Below are 12,624 nucleotides of genomic sequence, written 5' to 3'. Positions count from 1 at the left end.
TCAAGCGTGAGACGAGGACACTCACAGGACTCCAACCATAAAGTCTGTTGCATGAGATAACACTGATGACCCATCCTAACAATTAACCTGGCCATCCCCTATAGTTTCAAAATAAGCTGAGGTTTTCCAAGCTTTCCCATACTAGTGACACCGAGGTAAAAATATCTCCCTGACCTCCACAAGCAGCAACGTGACACCCACCACCGTGAGGTTTAGTTTCCTCTCTCACACTGCCCGAGCTCCCACGCAGAAGCCCAAGCACTTGCTCTTACTTCACCTACTCTTCCAGAGTCACGTGAAAGTAAAGACAACAATGTCACCAATGTTGCATAAATGGTCACGCCTCATTTAATCAATGTTACCGGTATTCAAAATGCTCTTAGCTTGTGAAGTTTAAGCTAATAAAGATAGTACTGAAAAAAAACCAAAACAAAACCAAGAACCAGCAGTAAACCTCAAGAGAAGTGAGTACTTTCTTCTGGAACTAAAATATACCTGTAAGTATGCGCAGCACAGCTTAGAGTGTTTTCAAAGTTTGCTTTATGGCTCTTCACAGTATGTGACTGGGAGGCTGAAAAAGCTTTTCATAGGTGGGGGGATCTTGCATAACTTGGGAAACTCTTGGTAGTTCTTAATTAGTCCACTATGATTTGCTCTGTGTGACACCATACGCACTAAGTAATCAAGAGTCAAGTGTGGAACAAAGGAGCAAAGTGCAAAACGCACACAAATAGACTGCTGAGAAATAATTTCCGAAAAGTTAGAAAAGCCAACCATAATTTTAATTTTAGGCCAGAATACCTTCTAATATTAGCAGAGAAGGGATTAGAAATTGGAACAACTGTGCTGGCAGAGAAAAGATTAAATCCCTTAATAGGGCTATCCCATTTATTGCAAAGGCAAATGGACTGGCAATAAAACCTCCTTGTTTCAATAAAATGCAATTTCCCTAATTTTCAAGACTCTCTTAACGTTGATATATTTTACATGTAAATTTTTAAGGTGTACTCTGAAACATTTAGATATTCTGAAAATCTTACTCATGGAACATGCGGTCTTGGGCAAGTGTTCAAGGGGGTTCTGATCTCATATTTGTGAAACAACATCGTTTTGTTTATTTTAAAGGAATGCCTATGCTAAATAAACTTGAGAATTGGAACTTCCTTAATTGTCAGTATTTCCAGGTTTCCAGCTGTACACATTTGTCCGTTCACTTTACAGGCAAAATGTATTAATTCAGGTCAACATCCATAGGCATATTTGATTTGCATATATTGTGTGGGTATCCTTTCAGAAAGGTCTTTGGGTTTATGTTTTGGAAAAATTTACTTTTAGAGACAGCAAATACAACTACAGAATCCTGCAGAAGTCTGGAAGTTTGGGGAATAAAGACTGTCCTTATCATCTGTTCACCCAACAATTGTTCCCACCATTGTAAAGTACTGTGCTATTACAAGTTGAAGGAACTCTTTTATAAAAGGCACAAAATTATTTGTATTTTGCAAACATTTCAGCGTAATTCAGTAATTAGGAGAAAAGTAACTGGAGGTTAGGTGCACTAAAAGCAAAACTGCATCGGCGGGGTCAGCACTGATGGAGTTTTACTCTAACATGCTGAATTCCAAGTAGCTCTGCTAAGGAACATCTGGTTGAATTTAAATTGCTGAGTTTGGACTCAGCATGATAATACAAACAAAATGATGACATTGGCTTCAGCCTCTGGTAATGAGCTGCTTGCAAATAGGGTATCAATGTAACTACCACTGAGGAGTATGAGGATCTTCTAAGCTTCCATACTCCTCCTTTTAATCACAGAGACAGGCGCCCCAAGTGAAGAAAGTACACCAAAAATGGACTGACAATAATATAATGGAATCTGTAAAACAAAGGAATTTTGCTGTTTTGAAGAAGGTCTGGGCAGTCACATTAGAAGGCTGAGAGTTGCATAATACAAAAACCAACAGATGTCTTTAAACTGTCTCATCCAAAAGAAATTCATCTAAATACTGTGAAACCGAGTTACAAACACTGCCACTAAAGACTTCATAATCTATGCCTACCCACATGCTAATTTGGGACCAGAAACGAGAAAAAGATATTTTTTCTTAAGAAGCTATTTTTCACAACCAGAAATCCTCCTTAGCTTGTTTTTATACATAATCACTTCTATTAGCCTTCAAAATAGACACACAAAGAGCATTATCTTTAAAAAAGCCTGCAGCTTTAAAGTCTTGGTGAAATGATGATTTCAAGTCCTGTGTTGTTTCCCAAGAAAACGAAGCCAGTGATTCACCTACCCTCATCAATAAATAGCCACGTCCTTAGGAAGGTAATTCAACACAGATAAGACAATTTGTATCATCAAAGTGTAGGGTCTCAGAGTTGAATTATTTAGTTGTCTACAAAATTAAGTCAAACCATTTATTTAAAAATAACTACAAAGGATTATTTTTTCCAAATAAACCTCCAAAATTGACTGGGAAAACCAAGACATAATGCACATTCCACTTGTAACAGAGAAGATTACAGTAGCAAAAAATAAAAGTAAAATGAAAAGAGAAAATTTGGGGCATTAACTAAAATAATGCTGAAAAAATACCAGAGTCCTTTGAAATTTATCTGAAGATTTGGATTTTTTTTGCAGTTGTTTCTCTGCTCTCCTAACAAAGTTTTATTGAAAACATATTTAAAAACTTGTCCATCCTTTAGAAGACATCTATTACCACTTCTGCTTTGCAGCATGGACAGCATTGAACAAAAAAAGCTTGTAATCCTGTGCAACAAAGATACGTACAAGCAAATAATAAACTGATGAGAGTGGATGAGGCAGTAAAAAGAAAGGAAAAGGTATCTGAAAGGCAACAGAACCAGATGACACAAATAAAAAGATGGGATGACAAAGCTTATTTTACAGTCTCTTTTAAAAAACTGCAGTACAGAGAACCCAAGTTTTCCATAAAATAAGGCCTAATGTTAATTTTCAGAGTATTTAAATAAGAGTGCAGTGGCCATCCCACAGTTTCTGGTCATGGAAGGGACATTTTCCACTACCTCTTCCTCTTCCTTTTCTCTCTGCTCCTAGCTTACTCCACATTTGTACTTTTGCGATTATGATAGTAAAAAACTAACCTCTGCAGAAGTATTGTTTTCTACCAGCTTAGTGAGCAGAATTGCCTTCCAGAGGATGCCAGGCAAGTGTCAGAGCCCGTCAAACGCTGAAAGCCAGTGGAGTGGGAAGAGACATGCAGCTAGGCACAGCAGAAGATAAATTTAGAAGCCTAAATTTAGATCATTTTTTTAATTGCCTAACATTTTGGTGCTTGCAGTCACCCTCAGTTGTATGTAATACATACTCTGTTTAAACCACCTACAGCAGAAGTTTGTATGATGGGAAGTGGAAGGTAAAAAGGAGGGGCAAAGCATCAGCTAATTTGTTTTTGTAAGCAAGGTTACTCAGCTTTAATCAAAGAAAAGAGAGAGGCACTTACACTCATTTTTTAACTGTTTCTGTTGCTCTCCTGAAAGACTACAGAGTACACAGCTGACATTATGTTGTTTGTGATGATGAAGGTTGAAAACTACTAAAAAGAGTCTCTGCTTTCAAGAACTTATAAACATTTTCATTTGCTGGGATCTGGCTAAAGCCACAGATTTACTGTCCTGAATGATTTTATGACCCCTATCAATAACTCTCATGTCCACAGAATGTACATTTCAAAAGACGCATGAAGGTGGTCCCAAGACTCACCAAAAGGCAAAAATTGCGTGTGGCAAAATTTCAAAAGGAACCAACATAAACCCTCAAAAAACATGGCTGGATGTAACATCTCCACGCTAGTTTATAGTATAAGTTCCATATTGCAATAAGTACTACTTACATATACACACCTTCAATCCTGACCTTTCAGGAGCTCAGTACATGCTCATTCTTCCATGAAAAAAGTGCATGAGCAACACATTCTTGGGGGACTTATGCAATAAGGATATGCTTAAACTCACCCTGCACACCAGAATTAGCTCGCTAACAAGCACAGAGCTGATGACTGGGCTTCACATTCGCTTAGATTTAACAGCAATTTTTACCTTGGCTCTGTCATGTTCTAAAACCATTTAATGAATATCCTGTGGATTTGGGTTTCCTTAGTCTGATGCAAGTTCAGTTTTGGTTTGTTCAGGGGTATTTAATCTGTTTATTCTTCAAGTTTTTTTAGTTGAATTATATTTTCAAAGATGTATTAAATGATTAGTCAGAGAAAAAATGTCAGAGAGGGCAAAACTCAGACTTACCAAAACTCAGTTTCACTTTGTTCTCACTAGCTAAGAGAGATGTGATCTTAACTTGATTAAATTAGTATCAGATAAAATCCTAGTGGAAACAAAGTATTTTGTTAGGTTTTCTCTGCTGGCGCTTAGAGAATGCACACTCCTGTATAAACATAACTTACCAGCGGTCATTTACGGAGGATCAGGGATGAGGAATACAGTTTGTACAGGTAATCTGTAGCAAGAAGAGAAGAATTAAAGTGAGGAGGCTGTTACCAAGGTCAGGCCTCTGCTTTTTTATAACCATATGCTAACTAAAATGAGTTAATTACTGAGCTTCTTACTGTGTGCAAAAATAGATGGTCACCGAGCTGGTAGTGATAAGGATGGGATAACAAGAAGTAGTTAATCACCTCAAGGTTCTCTCTTGTCCAAATACGGATATGAGTTAATTACTGAGCTTCTTACTGTGTGCAAAAATAGATGGTCACCGAGCTGGTAGTGATAAGGATGGGATAACAAGAAGTAGTTAATCACCTCAAGGTTCTCTCTTGTCCAAATACGGATTACCAATTAAGACAGAGCTGTGGCTACTTCAAAGGACATCCTTACCATCCTCAAGAAGTTGGCAAATGTACAGTAAACTTTTACTGTACATGAGATGACTCAATACATTAAAAGGATAATGTGAGGAAGGGTATCCCTACCCAATCCCTACCGAGGAGCTCACGCCTGCGCAGAAGTGTTTAGCAGACACTGCAAAATTTAATACACATGTGCAAAAGGGCTATTGGGTCATTCTAATGAATATGTAAGCCCAGGTGGAGTTATGGATTAGGTAGGGAGAATTTTTTGTGTATAAATGTGTGTTTTTGTGTATAAATGATGGGTGAATGTTGCTGGTAAGGTGTCCTAGGTTTGTGGATTTCCACCTAGCACCCGACATCGAATAAATGTCTCCTCTTTCAACTGCTTCTGGTTTCCAGATATTTTGTTTCAGTTAACAGGTCCAGACTTAAATCTGGCTTCCATAGTAAAATTTCAGAAATAATTGCTTTGAAGTTTGCTTCTGGTCACTTGCAAACACTTTAGAAGCAATGTCTAGCCTTATGCTGATGTCTTGATGACTTGGGTCTCTCATACCAACCTCTACAGTATTTTAAGTTTTCAGAATTCAAAGGGTGAAATCCTCAAGTGGGCATTTTTCCCAAAAAATCTTTTTCAATGTCATAAAATAAAATGTTGTCCTCTGTACCTCCAGCATATGCCTAATCATGTTTCCTATGTCTTTTATTTCTTGTTCCTAATGGTGATTTTATAATTAGCTCACATTTTATGAATCCATTTTTTGGAGGAATGAATGCTGTCTCTGATAGATTCAATTTGTGAGAGCTTAAAAGGCACTCTAGCAACAGATGAAATCAGCTGCATCTTTCACATTCACACTGAATTAATTAATCATGTGCGAGACAACTATTCCAAGTGTCCATCTATGTGAAAGATGCTGTGTTAGTATTACAGAAAATAGAGCACTATCAATATTTGTAACAATGACTAAACACTATTACCATCTAATAACTGCTTTGTGGTTCATATTATAACAGCAGTCAATTAGTTTCCTATTGTAGAAATTTGAGTTATATTCCGGGGATGTCTTCTATCAGTTCTGTTTACGTGGCTTAAAAACAGTCGGGTATGAGGGCTGTTAAGCTCTCAGAAGGCAGTAGACTGGTTTTGTTAGCTGCTTTGCAACACTGTCAGTAGTTTTAGGAGGTGACAGATTTAGTGTACACGTACTTGCACAAGACCGAAAGGCGACAGAAGCCAAACAAAGAGTTGAAACAAAGATAAACAACTGAGATGATCAGGCTCCTTTGGATTATGACCTGCAAATGACAGTTTGTTTTACTATTGTGCTGTATAGTTTGGAAATTAAATCTAATGTAGTTCTCTCCCATATGTGCACTTAAAAAGCCAACTTTTAACAAAAAACTTTCTTCACTCATTGTTTTCCAAACACAATGTAAGGAATATCTGGAGATACAGAGGAGGGCAGCAATTGCTTTGCATGCTGATTGTTTCTGGGACAATTAAAGACAAAAAGAGACTCCTCGATAAAACAAGCAAGCTTGGAGAGGGAATGTAGTATGGAAATGAGAAACGTAAGCCTTGAACTGGACTCCAGCATCACATTAACTGTAACATTTATGAGTATTACAGTGCAAAGTTTGCCTTTTCCTTTTCTTTTACAGCCTCATAATTTTCATTTGCCTGTAAGGTTTTTACCCTGGTATATCCTATTGAAAAAAATCCACCTCTGACTCATCTATTTGAGACTGTAGATAATAATCATGGACTGAGGGAGGGATTATTAGATTGTTTTGAGCAAGACAAAGACTATCACATCTCCTGAACCCCGTTGTCTTTCCAGACACTGACCTCTTTGCCTAACAGGGAACAGCAAAAAGGGCAGTAAAGAACATTAAGAGGGAGCTGTAGTTCACTAGAGTAGACATGCTAAAACTTTTAACCTGATAGAGGAAGGCAAACAAGAACGCCTTCCATATGCAGATAACTCTGCTGAACGGCAAATTGCTTACTATTCTTTTCAAATACCACTGGGCACTTTTAATCACAATTTTGAGAGATCCATTAGATGGACTTTATTGGAGCCAAATTTTGGCCGTGTCTCTGCCCCTCTTGAGGGCAGGAACACGCCAGCAGTAGTATTTTAGGGGGTTCCCTTTTTTATTTCCATATCTGTTATGGCTCGCACCGACCACCCAGTAGTCCTGCCCCAAAACGTCACCACTTCGACCCTCATTTAAGGACTTCGACATTCATTTTAGATCAAGCTCATGTGCGTGTAACTTTGGGCTATGTCACCCCCGGGGTGCTTCACAGTTGCTCCGCGTCCCCGAGGCCCTCACCTCCACCTGCGGCGGCCCGGGGACCAGGCCGCGGGCCCACGGCTGCTCCAGTGAGCCCGGCCTGAGGAAAAAGCCTCCGTTTCCGTACCGTCAGCGCTAAGCCTCTTCTCCATCTTGTGCCTGAGGAAAAGGAGAAGGATGGCTCCCGGCCCGCCTGAGGAGAAGGGTCGAAGTCGCCCATTCCCAACTCAGCGCCCTCCTCCCCCAGCGGGCGCGGCTTAGGTAAAGCGGGCGGGGGCCCGGGCCCGCGGCCTCTCCCTCAGGCAGACGGTTTCCTGCTGGGGGAGGGGAGAGGAGACGGCGCCGGCACACTCGGCGCAGAGCGGCCGCCATCACATGTCGTGTAGCGAGGAGCGAGCATCCCAGGGACGGGCAACGGCGCGGCCGGCGGCAGCGGAGGTAACGCGGGCGGCCGCGCCGCCACAACTGGCGGGGAAAGGTCTGGCGGGGAAGCCCGGCACGGCAGCCCAGCACGGCGGCTGAGGCGCCGCCCTCCTTCCCGACACTCGGGGAAGGTGGCGGGTAGCCCGGCTGGGCTGCAGGGGCTCTCCGCGCCTCTTCCCCTTCGGCATCCGGGGCCGCGCCGGCTGCAGGTGTGCGGGGCGGCAGCGCGACAAATGGCGTGGGCTTATTTTATTTTTTTGTGGGGGTCTTCAGCGGCGGCACCTGCGGGTACCTCAGTCCTGACAGCCCCGGGCGGGAAGCGCTTGCCCCTCAGGACTGAGGCGCCGGGCAGCCGCTTCCCGCCCGGGGCTGTCCAGGAGGCGTCAAACATGCCCGAATCTCGCTTATTTTGTAAGGAAAACGGGGTAAGCACCGCTTGGTGAGGGAGTGAGCGGCCACCGAGGGGGCGAAGTGACCCCAGATCCTCCCTCCCTCCCTGCGGCGCGACCCCGAGGGCCGCCGCTCTCCTCACGCCATCCCCGCCGGCCACATGCCCGTCCTGTCGCGCACATCCCGGCTTTTTGAGGGTGGTTTTCTTGGAGCCACGCGTTTTATTTGGTTTGGCAGCCGGCGGGCATGAGGGTTGGTACTCAGGTCGGGTTAGAGCAGGATGTTTCTGGGCGACGGGTGCATGTCATTATAACTGCTCTCTTAACTCGTTGTCACAGGGAACCGAAGTGGGTTTAGTAATAGCCTCAGGCGAGCGTGGCTTTGCTCGCTGGCATTTGGTAGTGATTTTGATTGTTTACGTGGTTTTTACGTGCAATCTGTTTGGGGGTGGCTGTAAGTTATGGCTAAGGAGTACAGATTTGTAGGTAAATGGGTGCCTTCTGACATTACTTTTCCCCCTATTTTAAAGGTTTATGCTTTTGTGCCCCAGCATAAAAAATAAATTATTTTAACCAACACTATTATTGTCTTTTCTGTCTTTACCTGGGTCTTACTGTATAAATTTCACCAGATGTTCCTCTTATGGCAGCTGCTTGTGCACTTCCAACCTCACTTCTGTCTAAACCAAGACTGTCTACCACAAAGTCCGTTGTTGTGAGCTTGCTTCTATTTTTTCCCTTGGAAATATAAAAATAAATTAGAAGTGTGAAGGCTCTAGTGGCATGTCATTTTCCACTTCTAGGTAGCACAGTTCCCTGACTTTAAAGTGACTTGGTGGAAAATCTTGATTAATATTACTGAGGTGGATTTGTCTAGGATTGGTACTTTAGAAAATTTTGAAAAGTTTCTGAGGCATTGTAACTGAATGTCTGTTTGTGAGGTGATTATAGGTCTTTCCCTCATTAAATGTTCATAGTCTTCCTCAGGATTTGTCTGAACATGTGGATAGTACGTTTATTTGCCGAACATCTCTTGTGCAGCTGTGTATAGACAGGTCTTACTGCCATCACTGATACACTATCAAGTGAATAACTGACACAGTGACTTCTCTTTCATATCTTCTCACACGATAACACACCTTGTCCTTTTTTTAAAATACGGATGTTGCAACCCGTTTTATTTGATTAAAGGTTTATGTTCTTTTTTGTAGTGCTAAAGATGGTGTGTTGCATACACAAGCACAAAAGACTTGGTTGCACAGATTAGATCTTTATATTGGGAATTGCTTTTGTTGCAAGGGCTTCCTGTTGGTATATATGGTAGAAAAGTGATTCTTCTCTCAGCAGAAACAAGCAAAATGCATAGTAGACAAACTCTAAGCCTTTCCCACTGAAATGTTTGGACTATGAGGTGCCTAAATATATATATTGCAAGGAATAGGTGTTCCAGGGACTTGGAACCTTTGCTTAACTCCCTGAAGACTTTCATGCTGTTTGCCTGCATAGGGCAATCTTGACTTCTACCCAAAGGGCAAGCTGTTGTGTTCAGAAATAGGTGTTTTACAGCTGGTATGTGTGAATAGTGAAAAGTATATATGTAAAGCTATGTCACCACAAGAGCTGTTTTATGCAATCAAAATACGTGTGAAAGACAGAGGCAAGAACACTAAAAATCTGTGCTAATGAGCATAGCAAAACATAGTAAGCTTTTAGCAGTTCAGTATTTCACATTGGTCATTAACCCACTTGGCAGGTTCACCTCAGGTTGAACAAATGGCTGGTCAGCAGCTGTCCTGCTCAGTGGGAGAGAGGGGATCTGGGAGGATGGTTCCTCTTTCCCTTCCCTTAAAGTAGGGTAACCCTGTAATGCATTGTTAGTAGTTTGCTAACTGCAGGTACTCGATTAACTCCTTTGGTACATGGCTGAAGTGTGATAGGCTTTATAAGAATATATATTTTTAGTGAGACAATGAAGTGATACTAGTTTCAGGTCACTCTGTCCTGGTTTTGTATCAAAGCTTCCTATATCAACGGCAATGGCATTTCAGTAAAAAAAAATCTCATGCATATCAGCAAAAAGATTCCTCACAGCTGCAACAATCAGCAAAAAAAAAAAAAAGACTTTGTATTGCACAAGGGTGAGCTATGAGGAAATCCACGTGTTACTTCGTGTGGAGGCATAAGCCTGCATTAGCTGTAGCAGTCCTGTGGCAAGGCTTTGGCAGCATTAGGGGTTGTTCCAACAGTGTTTTTAGCTGCAGTATTACAGTAGCTAATTGTTGTATGTTAGAAAACATACACTGCTCCTCTCTGGTTCTTCTCTTCCAAGCTTGTCTTCTGTTTCCACAGAAGTAATGGTTTTGTGAGAAAATAATGGATTTTAATATATGTGGTTTTTTTCTCTATATTGCTAACCTAGCTTCAGTTTCCTCTAGTCTCTGCTTGCCCTCTTCCTTTGTAGGTGTTTTGTATTTTTTTTTTTCAGTTGATCAAAGCTGCTGAGTTTAGTTCCAGTTAGGATTAAATGAAGTGCTTTTAGGAAAAAAATTGCTGATAGTTGTTTTTTTTTTCTGTCATAGAGGTGGTGTAGTGAGACAGGTAACTCAGGCAAATAATCAATTCCTGCCCTTAAGGTTTAAGGATATAAACCAAACAAGGTTAGAGAAGAGAATGAGATGCTAAATCTTGAGTGAGTTGTTGTACACACCTTCATTCAAATCCTAGTTGTCAGCAGATACCTGAAGTTGGGAATAACAAAAGCAGACTTGGAGAGGAAGAAAGGGTATTGGGGGACAAAACAAGCTCGGTTGTGAGATACTGTGATTGTTCTTTCCTGGGTAGAGTAGGACAAGAAACAGTCAAGGTCATCAGTAACAAAATTGTATAGAATGGCAGTCACGTGCTACTAATTGCAGTGTGGAGGCATTTGAACAGTGACAGGGTCTGTAGTTACAGGTAATTAAATGTACCTCTAAACTTCAGACCAGTGACTCTTAGTGTAAAAAACTGCCTGTGTGTGCACACATCAGATTAGATTTGATTTGAATGATTCAATGGGTTTGAATCAAATAAAGTAATCTAAGTTGCCTGAGTATTCCAAGTAATGTTTATGCTTCTGCACAAGTCATACTTTGAAAGGTGTTCCAGGAAGAAATGGGAATGGTGATTAGGGTATGTGGAGTAAGATATCATAAAGCTGTGTAGTTACCACCAAAATGATGTTTTACATCCATGAGTCAGTTATTAACATATTACTCGGTTTTATCCCTTCGCTGGAAAGGCTGAGAATGATTGTGGCATGTTTTCAAACTGGCCATTGTATGTCATGGATGTCAGAAAAGTAACTGTAGTATTCTCATTTTTTCCATTGGCATTTGTTCAGAGTGCAACATTTGTTCGATTTGCAACTAGTGTTCTGTCACAGTCAAAATAGAAATGAAAAGACTCAATTTGGAGTTGAATGTTATTTTTACAAGTCACAAGTGTTCTTATGGTCAAATTAGTCAGGATGACATCTGCTTTGATTACTTGTCCTGCTGTTTTAAACATTTATACTTTCTGATAATTCCATCATATTTGCGACTTAGAGATGAATGATGTAATGTGTTTCAGTAAATGATATGTACTCCATTTCAGTAGAAGTTACATTTTTACTAATTGAAAAGAATCTTTATAATTTTCACATTTTTAAAGCTATTTTAGTTCTGATATCTAGGGATGTCAGGTCAGACTTTCTGTACTGTAGAATACAGGTGTTGGCTTCATAATAGAAGAGGAGTATGATTATTAAGTTTTCCCTCCAGAAGGGTGTGCCTCTAACTGCATGAGCAAAACCTTGTATGTTCCTGTGTTGCTGAACCCATAGATTTGTATGTAGTTTGGGTGAGTGCATGCTGACTCAAAATCCTCATACTCAGGGGTTTTGTTCTCTTAGTTGACAAGTTTATTGTTGGCTTAACAAAACCTTCTGCAAAACTAGTGTTACCACAAAAAAAGTGCAGAAACTTTCCCCCCGCCCTGCTAGATCAGCTGCTTTATTCTATTTGACCCAGACTTTTAAATTTTTCTGGTTTGTAGTAAATGGCTGAAGTATACAGTGAGGGTTTAATGAGGAGCATGGCATAGGAATGGTTGTGCATTCTGGCAGTTATGTAGGGTTTGTTCTTTAAGAAGCCAGTAACGTAGTAATTAAAAGCAATTTTGAAATTTAAGCTGTTCTCGATACAAAACTGTTCCTTGAATAGATTATTTCTTACTTGAACTTCTGTAAGATGAGCCTTATTCAGAATTACTGCTAATTTTCAGTATATTTTTGTGCTAGTAAGTGTTACTAGTAACTTTCTTTTGGAAAGCATGGGGGAATTTCCTGGGGACTTGAGAAGGGGGCTGTTTTCCAAATGGTTAATTCTGAAGCAGAGGAAAAAACTTTATTTCTGTCTTCTTAGCTACTTTTAAATACAGTTGTTAATGGAGGAATTTGGATTGAAACTACTGTTCATTTTTCATGTACTGTTCATACTTTTCATGTACAGCCTGCACTCTTAGACTAACTCCAATAAATGAGGAAGTGGGAACTGAGAACAGTTTCAGGGAGGTGGGAGGGAGCAAACTGTAATATCAGTTCGCAGTCAAGAGTTGGATCAAGCAGATTCTGAAGT

General features: G+C 40.7%; 1 protein-coding gene across 2 annotated transcripts in view; it reads left to right on the top strand.

The window, feature by feature from the left end:
* The first annotated feature begins 7,412 nt into the window (after positions 1-7,412).
* The window catches only part of SLC7A6 (solute carrier family 7 (amino acid transporter light chain, y+L system), member 6), a 36,874-nt gene continuing 31,662 nt past the window's right edge, over positions 7,413-12,624 (top strand). Inside the window, exon 1 of one of the 2 annotated variants that reach the window (XM_014942304.1) lies at positions 7,413-7,592. The gene's annotated coding sequence lies outside the window, so the exon portion shown is untranslated. Of the gene's footprint in view, positions 7,593-10,247; positions 12,623-12,624 lie in introns of those variants that run through there. The other variant, XM_014942305.1, reaches the window with a different exon arrangement.

Source organism: Calidris pugnax, unplaced genomic scaffold (genome assembly GCF_001431845.1).
Source record: "Calidris pugnax isolate Ruff unplaced genomic scaffold, ASM143184v1 scaffold28, whole genome shotgun sequence".
Classification (NCBI taxonomy): Eukaryota; Metazoa; Chordata; class Aves; order Charadriiformes; family Scolopacidae; genus Calidris; species Calidris pugnax.
The sequence above is the reverse complement of the archived record's forward strand: the minus strand, read 5'-3'. Positions and strand labels throughout refer to the sequence as shown.